At 35.9% G+C, this 13,828-nt stretch overlaps 1 long non-coding RNA gene across 1 annotated transcript in view; it reads left to right on the plus strand.

Annotated features, from left to right (window-relative positions):
- Positions 1-13,828, plus strand: part of LOC118151440 (uncharacterized) — a 287,479-nt gene that overhangs the window by 199,934 nt on the left and 73,717 nt on the right. The gene's annotated exons all lie outside the window — the stretch shown is intronic.

The following is a 13,828-nucleotide window of genomic DNA, read 5'->3' on the forward strand; positions in this document are numbered from 1 at the left end:
TTACTATTTTACCATACTTTCTTTATCTAGCTTTTCTTTTAAAAACCATTTGAAAGTTTTGTGCAGATTTCTACCAGATTTAGGGTATGGAACATCCTAGAAGTTCTCAGTCTCTCTTTCTCAAACCTCAGCTCTTTGTTAATGTTTTCTAACCAGAAAAGCCTTGCCAAAGACTTGTGTCACTTCCGTAATTTTACAGTTCTGGATATTGGTGCTGCTGCCACGCCTATTACAGTCTTAAGATCCCCATTTCATGAATCACTGTAGGAAGAGGCTCTGTGAGTACTCCTTGGCCAAATGGGACTAAAAAGACTGGCTTTACCAAAAGCTACCTGGAGGTCAGGTGTTACAACCTAGAAATTTGACAGAGTTAAAATTCACAGGACTGACTTTGATAATGGGACACAGGAGTGGAAAACAAGAAGCACATGATAGTTCCTTTTCCTTTCTCTTTTCCCACCTCACAGACAGAAGATTCAGTAGATTAGCAGGCTCTCTGGAAAAGGCTGTGAAGCCTAACAACTATTTGAGAAACTGTGACCAGTTCAAGAACACAGCCTCTAGTAATTTTTCTCCCTCTTTTTCTGCCTTACTTCCCCATTCCTCTCATGCTTGCTTCTCTCAAATTCTTCCCCATGTCCCTTATCAAGTGTTAGCACACGTACATTTTTTCCTCAGGCTCTGCTTTCTTAAAAGTTGATACAGTTGGTACCAAGAATATCAGTCACTATAAAATAGACCCTTGGAGCTGGATTTTGTAGCTGGGTTGCTTTTCACTTGGAATGCAATGGAAATCTTATTGTTCTTGGTAAAAGGAAGAAAATGACCCTGATATGAATGACATCATTATGACATAGATGTGAAAAATATATAGTGAGAGATAAAGAGGCAGCTACTTGTAACTTGTCTGGCACAATTATAATTTCAAAGACATAGGTCTAGTGTGACTTTTTTGATGGCGATGAAAGTCTGCAAAAGACAGCGACAGGTAAATGGCAGCCATTTGTCAACTTAAAGCCATACAGTGAAAACTGGAGGGCTTCTATGGCAGCTTAAAGGAGAGTCACATCTCATTGCTGTCTCAGAACAACTGTACTCCTGGAGTGCTAGCCCCTAGCAGAGACTGAGCAAATGAACATGGGACACCTACTGGCTGTGGGCAGGAACAGCCAATGATCAGCTTGTTCTCAGATGAGTTGAGTCAGATATTTTGCAAGAACAGAAGCAGCAACAATCCATTAAAAAAATAGAAATGGTACACAAAAGAGTCAAACTCAAGCCTGTCCAGATCACATAAAAAAAAAAGATGAATCAGTGGCCTGGATTATCTTGTCACCTACACGTATTGCTCCCTGAACAAACACTGGCCTCTTAAAACATACTCTATGATCAACTGTCCTGGAGGAAAGGACTTGGGCCAGGCTCACAGGTGAATAGATGCAATATGTTGGTACCACCCAAGAAAAGGCTTCTGGTATATTACATCTCCACTCATTGCCACGTAGGGCAGCAGTGAGAGAAAATTCTCCTAATTGCAGAGCTGGCCGCAGTACACGGGGTAATCCAGCTAATACGAAGAGAGAGGTAGCCTGAGGTAGAGATAAGGACTGACTCCTCAGCTATGCTGGATAATTGAGGGAATTTGCCAGAATCATAGAAAAATAACACTAGAAGGTCAGGGAATGTCTCCCTGATACATATGTGTGTTGATAAACATGAAAATGGGAACAACCTATATGATCTTGATGTCTCATTTTAGTGGCCATCAGTGAGCATTTATAAAAGCCTCACAACCAGGTAGACAGGAAGGCCCATCCAATGGACATCAGGCATCATTCCACCTTGGTTATCCATGGAGTAATATATGTATTATCCTACCAATAGAGTCCTCTTCAGCAAGATTGAGGGAGTTGTTTTTACTACTGAATTCCCAAGTATCTGGAATTGGAAACTAATTTTTCCCCTTTGAGACATTCTCAGCAACAACTGCTACTTATCTTGGGACAGGACAGTCACTTTGAATCTCTTCCATTCTGGAGTATATCCTTATTGAAATAAATACCTGATCCACTTTTGGGCTATTCTTCCATGACTTTGAAACACTGAGTAGTATTACCATTAGAAGGTTTTACACAATGACAGACACAGCCATATTATATTCCATAGAATACTGCCTCAGATCAAACGGCTTGTTATTGGCAAATGAGATGCAATAATTGACTCACAATATGAGATTTACTGATTTTACCAAGTTATAGTATATCCCAGAAACAGGCATCTTGAACAAATGATGAAATGGCCTGTTGATGGTACAGCTAAGTTTCCAACCCCAGGTAACACTTTGCCTTTTTAGAGTATGGTCATACAGTCTGGGGTATATGAACTCACTCAATAGCGAATGTATAGAGCTATGGGTTTTCAAAAGCAAGAAACCCTAGTTTGAGGATCAAGGAATAAAATTAGCATCGCTTCTTTCTTTTGTCACTTGGTCTCTTTGAAAAGTAAGCTCTGCTAAATTAGAAGATCTGATTCACAAGTGCGGATAGTATATTTCTACCACAAGAAACAGTAAGAATTCTGCTAATTGGAAAATTTCACTACTAACTGACTACTTTTGAAGTTTTCATCCTATTCAGTTATCAGACAATGGTATGAGTAGTAGGAGTGGCTAGAGAAATCAACCCCCACTATCATGAAAAGCTGGTTATCCATGCAAAATTCATCAGAAAAGAGTGTTCCTGGAATCCAATGGACTCACTTGAAACATGATCAGTGATGAATCGAAATGGGGAGCTATAAAAACGGTGGATCTTTAACAGAATTAAGAGTTTGGAATATTTGGGAAAGGATTACTAGAACACTTAGTAGGTAAGCAACCTAGAACATGTGAAGATATGGAGAAATGTGATGAAACTCTGGAATAATTGATAAAGATGGGAATTGAAAAATATCAATTTTATTTCACAGTCAGCTGCAGCATGAAGATAATAGCTTTGTTTGCTGAAATTCCTTGTCTAGTGCAATTTTTGGTGATTGCAACTACCCTTCACCTTGAAAGACTGGATATTCATCTCCCTTCTAAGAAGTGAAAGGGTCTTGATCTCAGGATGTATAGTCACTGTAAAATCATGTGAGATGTCCTTAGTAGCATGAACAATGGATCATACCAGGCCCAAATTATGTACCACATCAGATCAGCTTGGCTCCTCCCACTATACCCCCAACCACCTTCATCCTGGCTGCTTGCCTTGCTTCCTAGTCAGACTGAAGGTTATAAGTTTCCTGACTATTTAGTGGTAAGACCCCAGTTTATATTGCTGGCATTGCTTCCAACAGAGACCAAAGAACCCAATGTGTTCTACATATTGATAGAAGAAATCCATGACCAGGATCTGGATGGACCAGACAAATAGAAAGTTTTGCTTCAGCAAGAGCTGTCTGGTGGGGCCAAGAAACACAACCTGAACAGAGTTAATTCCTTATGGGTTGAATTTTGACCCATAAGATATAAGAGACTAGAGATAGGAAGAAGTAATAGATAGCTTGCCATCTAATGCCCAAAGGGTCTATTCCAGAAAACTAGTTTCACACAGTCTCTCTGCACATTTCCTACAAGACAGGCCAAGCAGCTTTGTTTTTTGTTTGTTTGTTTGTTTGTCCGTTTTTTGGGGTTTTTTTGCAAAGCTGTGTTTCTAATATTTAATCTAGTCTATTCATTTTGGATGTCCTCCCTGCCTAGCATGCATTTATCCTCATGCTCATCAGTTTCTGTCTCAGCTTCTGTTTTCTCAGGAACATGGGCTAAGACAAGTACCATGATATGTCTCTAGAAATAATGATATTCTTCTGCATAACCATAGTCTGCAGCTGGATAACCATTTTTGCACCATCAAAGATTAGTCATACTTTCATAATTTAATTGCATATGTCTTTGGATATCTTCTCAAGTATTCATTTTGAATAAGAATACAACCAAGGTTCAAACACTGCATTGGGTCATTGTAGTGGTTTAATTTCTTTTCATCTAAAATAGAACCTACATCTTCTTATGGAATTGAATGTTGATATGTCCAAGCTGGATTTTTTCTTTTTCTTTTGAGATGGAGTCTCGCTCTGTCACCAGGCTGGAATGCAGTGGCATGATCTCGGCTCACTGCAACTTCCACCTCCTGAGTTCAAGTGATTCTCTTGCCTCAGCCTCTCAAGTGGCTGGGATTACCACACCCAGCTAATTTTTGTATTTTTAATAGAGATGGGGTTTTACCGTTTCGGCCAGGATGGTCTCATTCCTCTTGACCTCATGATCCGCCCTACCTCACCCTCCGAAAGTGCTGGGATTACATGCATGAGCCACTGCACCTGGCCAGCTGGTATTTTTTATTGCTTCCTTGAATTGTCATTTAAGTTGTTCCTCTGTCAACATTTGAGTTATATGAGCTAAATATACAAGAGGCTTCCTTAAAATACCAGAACATGTAGGTCTTTATTCTTAGGTAACAGTACTCACAGTAGTTTGCATAATTTTTCAATATTCAATATTTCAAACTATTTGATAAATGTATTTAGAGAACTCTTTAATTTTTACTTCTGTTTTTAAGCTCACTTTTAGGGAGTTGACGATCCTTTATACAATCATTATTTCCTGGTTTTCTGACACGTTTGTCATTCCTGCCTTATACAAACATCTTCAAATCTAAAGCATTTCCTAGTTTTTTTTTTTTTTTTTAATTTTACCTCTGTCTTTCTCCCTCTCTTTCTGTGTGTGAGTGTGTGTATGTGTATTGATGGCAAGTTCACTGTATAAGTTACCTAACTTTTACTGTAATAAACTTGGAGAATCTTCTAGGCAGCAGATTTTAGATGTATTCTATTTATTGTCAACATAATTTTATCTTTGTCAGATTGCAGAAACTTTTGATAAATTTTATTTTGCTGAATCAACTTCTATTCTCTTCTTTGTTGTGGATTAATACCTTGGTTTTGATTAATTTACTGCTACCTAATGACATCAAAAGGAAAGGTTAAAATATTGTTTATAAATACATGACCTCAAAACTGCATGTTGCATTTGCTTGCACCCTTGGCACAAGCATGCTCAATAATCACAGGTAATTACAATGAATCCTGAGAATTGTCCAACTCCACAACACTGCACAAAGAAAGCCAGGTTATTTTATTTCAAGAAGGAAGAATTGAAAAATGAATCAGTAAGAATAAAAGAATGATTAGTGCTTTCTTTAACACAGTTACGTCTTATTTTTAGAGAGCTGCTCCTCATGCCTAAAGATCCCACAGGAGGTTTCATTTGTGGTTGTGTTCTATATTTTTACAGGATAATTATCCTATCAGTGCATCATTTTGTCTTCTCTATTATATTCTTTCTAGTTACTTAAACCATATTATTTTTTATTTCCAACTTTACATTGAATTTTCGTACTTTAATGTCAATAACAAAATTTTTAGAAATATTCTAATTTGCTTCTACTAATATATAATATATTTCCTTAATTATTTAATTTGTTATTTTGCAATGTATTTTTTTCTGAATTCAAACTCTCCTTTTTTAACTTATTCTATTGTTTTATTTTCTTATTTCAGGCTTCTGGATTTAATGAATGCATTTTCTGTTTAAATTTTTCTAAGTGTATTGCTTGTGGAAATTTAATTCCCCCACCCCCGCCAGGTTTTTGTGCATTTTCTACATTGGGTCTGTTTTCCAATTACTAAAACTGGAATTCACTTTAAAATTTTGTTTTTATTTATTTAATGAAGTTCACTTACTTTAAAAATTGATCAAAGGGTACAAATTTTCATAAGTACTGGAGACCTAATGTATAGTATGGTGACTATACTAAGAATAGTCATTATATAATTAATAATAATGTATGGTATATCAGAATTTTACTAAGGGTGGATCTTAAGCATTCTTCCTACAAAAATAAATAAATAAATAAATAAATAAATAAATAAATAAATAAAAACAACCAACAAATGGTAACTATGTGAAGTGATGGATATATTGATATATGATTAGCTTAATTTTGGTAATTGTTTTACAATTTATCTTCTTATTTTTTTATTTTTTATTGCATTGTAGGTTTTGAGGTACATGTGCAGAACATGCAAGACAGTTGCATAGATACACACATGGCAGTGTGTTTTGCTTCCTTTCTCCCCTTCACCCACATTTGGCATTTCTCCCCAGGCTATCCCTCCCCAGCTCCCCTCCCCCTGCCGCTGGCCCTCCCCTTTTCCCCCCAATAGACCCCAGTGTTTAGTACTCCCCTCCCTGTGTCCATGTGTTCTCATTTTTCATCACCTTTCTATGAGTGAGAATATTATCTTCTTATTAAAACATCAGAATTGATGATAGGAAGAAGCAATGTTACTTCTATTTTTTGATCCTCAAACTAGTGTTTTTAGTTCACAAGAGGATATTTCTATACATTTTAGTGTTTCTAGCCCATGAGAGCACATTTCTATACATTTGCTGCTGATTGAGTTTGTATATCACAACCTGTAAGATTATACTCCAAATAGGCAAAGTGTTACCTGGGGTTGGAAACTTAGCTGTTCTATCAAGAGGTTATTTCATCACTTTTTCAAGCTACATGTTTCTGGGATTTAGTTTAACATGGTAAAATCAGTGATTCTCATGTTGTGAGTCAATTATTGCATCTCCTTTGTCATTAACAAATCCTTTGAGCTGAGGCAGTGCGCTACGGGATATAATATGAACATATCTGTCATTGTGTAAAACCCTCGAATGATAAAGCCAGTCAGTGTTTCAAAGTCACAGAATGAAAGCCCAAAAGTGGAGTAGATATTTATTTCAATAAGGATATATTCCAGAATGGAAGGGATTCAAAGTAACTGATTGAGTCCAGCAGGGCTGTGCTCTCTGCTGTGACAGGGCAACACTGGCACAGTGTAAAGAGAGTCTCAAGGGCACAGACTCTCTCCCACTGCACAGCTGTTGCTAGGGAATGAAGAAGGGATGGTGTTGGCTATTCAAGACTGTCACTCTTCCCCTCTTCTATATCTATTTCAGTAATATAAAAATAAAAGCAGGTACTGTGATTGCTTACTTGATTTTTGGTTCTGTGATGGTGCTTTGCTGTGTGCAGACAGTTGTTAAAATTTGGTGTTCCTGCAAGGCATAGAGGGGGTGTGAATGCTGTAGGCTTCTATTACAGCATGTTGCTTTGTCCTTGTATCACAAATAATTTAATCAGAATTTTCTGTTTCTTCAAAAAACATTTTCTCACGTAAGCCAAATTAAATTGCTTTAATGCATAGACACTTATACAAATTAACAACAGTTGAAACATCAGAATTTTCATTCTAAATAGATATAATTTTTATTTTTAAATCATACCTTAATAAACCTGGAAAAAAGTCACTCTTATGTTTCAGTATGCCACACATTTTCTTTGTAGTGTTCTCAAAATTAATAATGTAAGCTTCGTTCAGATCTTTACATTGCTTTGACTTAATATGTGTGTTCCAACATGATATACCTCACAGTATAACTGAGAACTCTGTCTTGCCCTCTGAGTGACAGTATGAAGACTGGGAGCTGTGTTTTATGTATTTTGCTGCTGTGAAGAAGCAAGGATGAAAAGAGAGGTGAAGCATCAGCAGGTGTTTTGTATTGCCTTTCTAATGGAGTTTACAGTACTGCTATGGTCTGAATAGACAGTGGCCATCTACATGCCAATGAGAGAGATCTCAGAAGAAACCAACCTGGCTGACACCTTGATTTTGAATTTTTAGCCTCTGAAATTGTGAGAAAATAAAATTTTGTTGTTAAGCCACCATTCTACTTATTTTATTATGGCAGCCCTAGCAAGCGAATGCTTTCTCCTTTCTCCTTTGAGATTGCATCAAATATCCTGTACATTGTTTAATCAACCATACAGGATGTATTATCCTCCAGTGAATGTGTACAGTCTTGTGATTTAGAAATTCAGCTCAATTCACTAAGGATAAATGAAAAAGTGATTTTTTTCTTGTCTCTGCTAAAAGGTTGATATCCTGTCATAGGAACATCTATTACAAGATTTTTTTGAATTCTTCTTGATGTGTTTCTATTCCTTTCTGTGTGCCTATGATTATATTCAAAGGAATTTATTTTAATTTTCAGAATTTTGTGAATTAAATCACGTTGCTACTTTAGCTCTTCTCAAACTTAAATATGTAGTGAGAATGGAAGTTTCTGTTCCCATCTTTTAAAAATTTCAATTTAGAACCACAGTGTATTACTTTGTGGATTGCTGCTTTTAAAAGTTTTCTTGATTTAATTTTTATGCTCATAGTTTACCTGTTGGAAGCAGATAGCAGATAGTAGAATTTAACCAGCAATAAGCTATAGATGGCACTTATATACAATTTTATGGCATCATAATTTTTACAGAAAATTTTTCATTATTTTTGCTATAATTAATATCAAATATTAGTTTAATGCAGGCTTCCTAGAGGTTTGATATGAGTTGAGCACGATGGCGTACATACCATTTCTTTCAAATATCAACAAAGAGAGTGAATTAATATTTTTACCCCGCCAGAAAACAAGATTGTTCAAAATCATTCTATTGACCTTAGAATTACATTTACACTAGTAGATTTAATAAATGTTTCATTGTCCATATTGATGACAATACTTATCCCAGTGAAAGTCATTTTTTACAGTAATTGCTGACCCAGGATTCTTTTTCTTTATCTCCTTTCAACTCCGCAACAAATTCAAAGCTACAGGTGCCACTTTTCAGTACAAGGCCAAAGCAGCTCCACCAGCAAACAGTACACCTCTTAAATCTTTTTCAATCATTGCATTGGCAAGTTTCCTGCTCTTCAAGTGTTTGCAATTTCATTAAAATGACATAGAAAACCTGGTATGTGATTGGCATGAAATCTTTATGAGAAGAGCTTTGAATACCTTGCACAGGCTCCTCGTAACCAGTGAAGAGCAATATCCTCACTATGTAACTTGCTTCTGATGGTATTCAGATATTGGTGAAACTTCTCTGGAAAGAAAATCCAAAAGTTTTGATGTAAGCAGAAGATTTTGATTCATTTTGTGTGAATAGATGATTTCTCCTTTTACTACTTGGAGGCAAAATATTTGGATATATTTTGGTCAATACAGTCTAGAATATTTGAGAAAAATTGCCCATACATTTTTATAGATTTAATAAGAAATGCATTTAAACATTCCTATTTTTATCCAAATCACATGACTGTATACTGGTACTTAAAACACCAATATCAGTTACAAACAAAAGGATCATTTGGTGGGCAACTTTAAAAACAGCAAAATTTTCCCTGGACATATTAATAGAAATAATGGCTTTGATTCTTGGCAGTAATTCTATTTACTATAATTGGAAATGGGCACACATATGAACAGTGATAGGCACCTTCGTTGAAGTTTATAAAAAAAGTTCTTATAAAATAAGATGAATGGAAGTTATATAAAATAGAAAAATAAAAAAATATTTTAGGCCAGGCGTGGTGGCTCACGCCTGTAATCCCAGCACTTTGGGAGGCCGAGGCGGGTGGATCACGAGGTCAAGAGATCAAGACCATCCTGATCGACATGGTGAAACCCCGTCTCTACTAAAAATACAAAAAATTAACTGGGCATGGTGGCGCGTGCCTGTAATCCCAGCTACTCAGGAGGCTGAGGCAGGAGAATGGCCTGAACCCAGTGGGCGGAAGTTGTAGTGAGCCGAGATCGCGCCATTGCACTGCAGCCCGGGTAACAAGAGCGACATTCCATCTCAATATATATATATATATATATTTTTTAAGTGGTTGCTAAGTTGTATACGTGTCTATGCATTAAAGTGATTTAATTCGGCTTACTAGAGAAAATGATTTTCAAAGAAACTGAAATTTTTTATTAACTTATTTGTACTTCATGGGTAAAGCAACATGCTCCAATAGAAGCCTGCAGCATTTATCCCCTCCCTACCCGCTGCAGGAACATCAAATTTTAACAAGCACGTGGAAAAGCACGATCACAGAACCAGAAATCAGGTGAGCAATCACAGTACCTGCTTTCAATCTTATATTGCTGAAAGGGGCATTGAAGAGGGTAGGAGTGACAGTCTTGATTCGCCACTGCCACTCCTCCTCCCTCCCTTAGTAATAGCTGTGTAGCTGGGAGAGAGTCCCTGCACTTGGGGAAGGGAAAGTGAGTTCACATTGAACTCAGTATTGCCCTGCCACAGCAGAGAGCAGAGCCCTACTGGGCCTAACCAGTGCCTGCATTCAGAGGGAACATTTGGACCAGACCCAGCCAGAGAGGAATTGTCCATCCCAATGTTCGGAACGTGAGTTTGTTGGCAAGCCTTAACACCATAAGACAAAATGCTCTAATCTCCTAAGTAAACTTGAATGGCAGTCTAGGACCCAAAACCTGCAATTCTTAGGCAATCTTAGTGCTGCACTGGGCTCAGAGCCAGTGGACTAGGGTGGCATGTGACCTAATGAGACACCAGCTGGGGCAGCTAAAGAAGTCTTGCTCCGCCACTCCCCCAAACCCAGAGGGAGTACAGCTCTCAGCAACTTAAGTGACTCTTTCGGTCTCCTTAAGGAGAGAACAAAGGGTAAAGAGGACTTTGTCTTGCACCTTGGATACCAGCTCAACCACTGGGATAGAGCACTGGGAACAGTTGTAAGGCCCCTGTTCTAGGACCTAGCTCATGGATGACATTTCTAGACACACCCTGGTCCAAAAGGAAACGCACAGTCTTTATGGGAACCCTCAGTCTTAATGAATCATTAATGACATCTGCTCATTGTAAATTATATATAAGAAAAAACTGAATATATATATACTTAAAAATAAGCCAGCTTTCAGTTATTTGTTTCTTTCCATATGCAAAGTATATTACATATTATCATATAAGTAGGAAAGAAAATTTTCCCAACTGGTTTGCTAATTTGATCATTGCCTATATGAAAAACATTTAATGTACCATCTTAACTATTTTAAAGCATACAGTTTTGTAGTGTTAAGTACATTTTCATTGTTGTACAACCAGGCTCCAAAACTCTTAAAAAACTGAAACTCTATATCCCATTAAATAAAAATATTCTATTCCTCCTTACCAGACACTGGTAACTATCCTTCTACTTTCTGTCTTTGTGAATTTGACTACTCTACAATATTTGTGGTTTTGTAACTGGCTTATTTCACTTAGCATTATGTCCTTAAGGTTCATCCATGTTGTAGCATGCATTATAATTTTATGCCTTTTTGAGCTTGAATAATATTACCTGGTATGTATGTGCTATATTTTGTTTGTGCATTATGTCATTGAGGTACTGTATCATGCATTTTGTTTATGCATAGGATCATTGATGAATACTTGGATGGCTTTCATCTTTTAGCTGTTTACAGTAATACTGCTATAAACATGGGTAAAACCAAGTTTTCTATTACTTTGGATATCTAGCCAAAAATAGAATTGGTGGGTGATACAGTTAAATTATTTTTGATTTTTTTGGGAACTCCCAACCTGTTTTTGTAGCTGCACCATTTTGCATTTATACTAACAACACACAGAGGTTTTAATTTCTCTACATCTTTATCAACAAGTATTGATTTTCTCTTTTATTAATTTACTTATTTGATAGTAGGCATAGTAATGGGTGTGAGTGAGGTCCTAGCTCATGGCAATTTGCATTTCTCCAATGGTTCCTCGAGTTGAGTTTCTCTTTGTGTGGTTTTAACCAAGCTACTAATTTTTTGTCTATTTTTAAACTCCGAGTTTTTGTTGTTATTATTGAGTTGTAAGACTTTTTTTTATATAATGTGAATCTTAAATCTTTATTGGATGTATGAATTACAACTATTTTCACCCCTTCATAAATAAACAGAAGATTCAGCTATAAAAAAGATGGTAAAAAGCTCATGATCAGGTGGTAGAATATCAAAGAGAGTGAAGAAAGGACATTCTTCATTCATAAAAATTTTGACTTATTAGAGTTGCTATAGGAGCATTAGATTTAGTATGTTATGATTCTTGCTAGCAATTTAGGAGCAAAGACAGATTTCATGAGAATCCTTGTGTTAATAAATATATAGCTTATTTAACAAATATGTGTCTACAACACAGTTTCAAAAAACTGGGACAAATCTTAGACACAAATCATAAATCTACTGACAAAATCATTGAATAGCAAGAGGGTGAACTTATGCAGTATTGGTTATTTGCATATTCGACACATTTACATGATTCTTATGGTTACAGACTACTTTTCTTATTATCTGACTTGTGCCTATGGTTTTTACTTGGTGTGTTGTAGCTTGTATGCTTAATGAGATTTTAACAGCCAGGTATCAGGGCAAAATGACATCAGCTTGTTCAAATTTTCTTCTTTAGGTCAGACTAAATCTAAGTTTAGATATTTATCTGTGAAATTTATCACTTGACTGTTGGAAAATTTTGCTGGCCTTCACAAAATAAAAATTTGCTTACTTACAATTTACTTAATGCTAAATAATATAGTACCACTTAAAAAAGCTTGTTGATTAAGTATCGAATAAATTATAATTACTTAAAGAGCACTAATACTTTATCTTAGAGTTAATAGTCAACGGAAAGATCCTTGTGGTAAGTGAAGACGAATTGTTAAAATAAATGAAGTATAGTTTTCAAGAATTTTTTATTCCATTAATTTTTCCATAGCATTTTCAGATACTGAAATGTGAAAATTTAAACTTACAATGTTCAAGGTTTTTGTTTAATGTCTGTAACAATGATTAGTCTGACATACAATGATGTTCTACAGACATTTTAGTGTAAGCTGTAAATCATTGCCTAGGGCTAATTTACTCAACCTTTTTTGTATAATAGTTTGGTTGTGTTCCATTCCAACTAAAATAAAAATGAATACATTATATTTTATTAGTTCAACGGTATTTTTTGTGTGATTTTACATAGAAAAAAAATGCTAAAATGTTTAAGAAGCCAAGCAAACTATCACAAAGCATGCTATTAGGGAGGAAGGAAATGATTGAAATGAAAATATGACAATTAGTCTGATCTAGTATTTTTTCCCATTAGGCTGGTACTAACACTAAATAAACTGCTGATGAAGTGTTATTGTTTAGAATATAATTAACAGTGAATAGTCCTTTTCTCAATATCAATAAATCATGTTAACTGGCATAGCTTTGGGAGATGGAAAACAAACAACTCTTCAAAACAAACATAGTTTTAATGAGCTGTATTGAATAAGGGTATTCAAATCTTTCTATCGCATCTAATCCAACTCTACTTGGCTATAAGAGATCTGAGCATAATTGATAAAAACATCAAGAAATCTTAGGACATAATTTTTTAAAAATAATACTTATTTTTTTCACTGAAGTATGCTTTGTGTGTATTACCAACTATCTGGTAAAAAAGTAAACATATTGTTCTGGATCCTATGAGAAGACACTAAGATAAAGATAAATGTGCAAATAGTGAAAATACTTATGAGAAAAATGAGGAGCCAGTGAGGTTTGGAGAGCTATTAGATGCAAGTATGAATCAAAATGAAGAAAAGAAAAAGAAGAAAGGAAGGTTATACAGAAGGATTGTAGACTTTGCAGATTGAGTGCAGATTTGTGAAATTTTCTGTAGGCTCTCAGAGAGGACTCAAGTCAATGTTATATAACAAAGGATTCCTATGTCTTTCAGGAATAGGCCTGCCTCACTTTCTCATCTACAGTCTGTCATTGGCTAGGAGGCGTTCATGAGAAGCATGACCTTGTTGGAAATATTGCAGTGGGTTTACAGGTGCTGCAGCTTGGGTACTCAGCCGATTA

The sequence above is a fragment of the Callithrix jacchus genome, chromosome 2 (genome assembly GCF_049354715.1).
Source record: "Callithrix jacchus isolate 240 chromosome 2, calJac240_pri, whole genome shotgun sequence".
Lineage (NCBI taxonomy): Eukaryota > Metazoa > Chordata > Mammalia > Primates > Cebidae > Callithrix > Callithrix jacchus.